A 2,489-nucleotide genomic window follows, 5' to 3' on the forward strand; every position below is an offset into this window, starting at 1 on the left:
GATTATTTTATTTATTACCATAATATAAGTGTTAAAAACAGTTTTATTTTTCTTTTAAATTATATTACTTTCTTTCTGGTCTTATCACTCAGAACCTCCAGCAGAATTCTGAATAGAAGACCTGAAAAGAAGATTTTCTATTTTGTCCTAAAACTGCAACAAGTTTGCATTTAATGCTTTGTCATTAAATGTATAGCAGTTAGACATATGTTTTCATGGAATAGCTGTTGCTTCTGTTGTCTGCCTCCTCCCTGCCTCCCATTTCCCTCCCTTCTCCCCACTCCTCTCCCTCTTCCCCACTCATCTTTCCCCTACTCCTCTCCCCTCCCCCCACTCCATTCCCCTTCCCTCTTGAGTCTGGAGAGCAGTCCGGATTCCCTGCCCTGTGAGAAGCCCAAGGTCCTCCCCCCTCCATCCAGGTCCAGGAAGGTGAGCATCCAAACAGGCTAGGCTCCCACAAAGCCAGCTCATGCAGTAGAATCAAAACCCAGTGCCATTGTCCTTGGCTTCTCATCAGCCCTCAGATCAAATGTCCTAATTTTGAGACCCACATTGGAGCACCGGACTGAGCTCCCAATGTCCAAATGAGGAGCAGAAGGGGGGAGAACATGAGCAAGGAAGTCAGGACCGCGAGGGGTGCACCCACCCACTGTGACGGTGGGGCTGATCTATTGGGAGCTCACCAAGGCCAGCTGAACTGGGACTAAATAAGCATGGGATAAAATTTGACAGAAGTTCTAACTGTGACTATATGTCTCTATATAAAGACATTGATCATTCTGACTTCTAAGAATACATACACACCTCAACATATGAAAGGCTCTAAAAAGTCCTGTAGTAAAAAAGATTATTAAATGTTATTAAACTTTAAGTTATTCCTAAAAAAATGTTAGTTTATGAATCTGTTTTGGGTAAGTACTTATAGAGAAACTTTAAGTGTTTCATAAAGCATAATCTAGCAAGTGTTGAATATAATTATCTTTTTTTTTTGAGGGAACACTACATCTCATCCTCATGGTTTCCAGTACTCTATGCAGTCAGAGAAACTTCTCTAACAATGAACTACAGAAATGATCCCTGAAAATATAGTCTTGGATAAAATTATCTTAATATACTCTTCCATCTCTAAAATTTATTGGTCATATATGACTATATGTTTTTTAAATGAGAAAATTTGAAGTTTAGAGAATCTAACTAACCCAGTCAAAGTGACTTATGAGCTGGTAGTTGAACCTGACATTTTAAAATCTGAATATTGGTTTGTTTTTCTGGTAACAATTATCCTACAGATGTTGGGGGAATCAAGAGATGAATTTATCCAACAAAACGCATTTCTCTCTGCAGAAGCCATTATCCAGAAGGTCTGGGCATCCTCAAAGAGTGTGGTTCATTGAAGAAGCCAACCTTGAAAACAGGATAGGCTTGGGCTATGAATGACCTTGAGTATTGGATGCAAGATGCTTCATCTAAAGCAGGAGTTTCTGACTCTCCCAGGCTGAGAGACAAAGTGATTTTGTATGTATTTCTATAGGGTAATTAACTGGAATTTAGAATTTTAGTGTTTTTTTTTCTTTTCTTTTTTTCTTTTGTTTATGAAACTGAATGGAGACCAAATACATAATTGAAGACCGGGGCTGAAAGAGCATGCAATCTAACCGAACTCTCTGAATGTGACAGACAATGGGGGCTGACTGAGAAGCCATTGATAAAAAAAGGCACTGGGACTTGTTTCTACTGCATGTACTGGCTTTTTGGGAACCTAGTCTATTTGGATGCAAAGCTTCCTAGTCCTGGATGTGTATGTGGGGGGGACTTGGACTTCCCACAGGGCAGGGTTCCCTGTCTCTCTTAAGAAGGGAAGGAGAGGAAGGAGGGGAGGAAGTGTAAATATTTGAATGAGAAAATGAAAAAAAAACCAACCAACCAAACAAACAAACAAAAATAAGTGAAAATTTCAAAAAGAATTACAATGCTATGAATCTACCTTCATAGCTACAATGGCTGAAAACTAAAACAGCTTTGCTAGACAATCTGAGCCAAACTGCTTTTAGCTCAGTCATCTGCCACTGAATTCCACAGTTTTCTTCTATTTTTGCTTTTTTTCTAACTTTACTTACAGCCATTCTTTATGTTGAAGAAATCTTCCATTAATACAACGCATCGATCCTAAGGACAGACAAGGTCTCCTTGTTGGCTGTGTTTGTTCTTTCCACAGAGAGTTTGTTTATGTTGTTAAATAATTAAGGTCATCTCACAAATATTTTTGGTGAAGTGACATCATGTCAGGAAGTAATTCTAAGTTTAAGGGATCTGATGTTTGCTGAACTGAAGAGAAGGGTAATGTTAGAATACAGGGGAGAAATGCCTGAGCCTTGAAGTTAGAGATGGAGAGCTAAACTGAGAGCTAAAGAATAAATAGAAGTTAGAAGAAAATTTTTGAAAAAGAGTCAGTTAAGGCATAATAAGCTAGGTAGAAAAGAAAAAGCCTG

General features: G+C 38.7%; 1 pseudogene; it reads right to left on the bottom strand.

Moving 5' to 3' along the window:
* Positions 1-998: 998 nt before the first annotated feature.
* On the bottom strand, positions 999-1,093 carry LOC113456689 (annotated as a pseudogene).
* Between the last annotated feature and the right edge of the window lie 1,396 nt (positions 1,094-2,489).

This window comes from Microtus ochrogaster, chromosome 10 (genome assembly GCF_000317375.1).
Source record: "Microtus ochrogaster isolate Prairie Vole_2 chromosome 10, MicOch1.0, whole genome shotgun sequence".
Lineage (NCBI taxonomy): Eukaryota > Metazoa > Chordata > Mammalia > Rodentia > Cricetidae > Microtus > Microtus ochrogaster.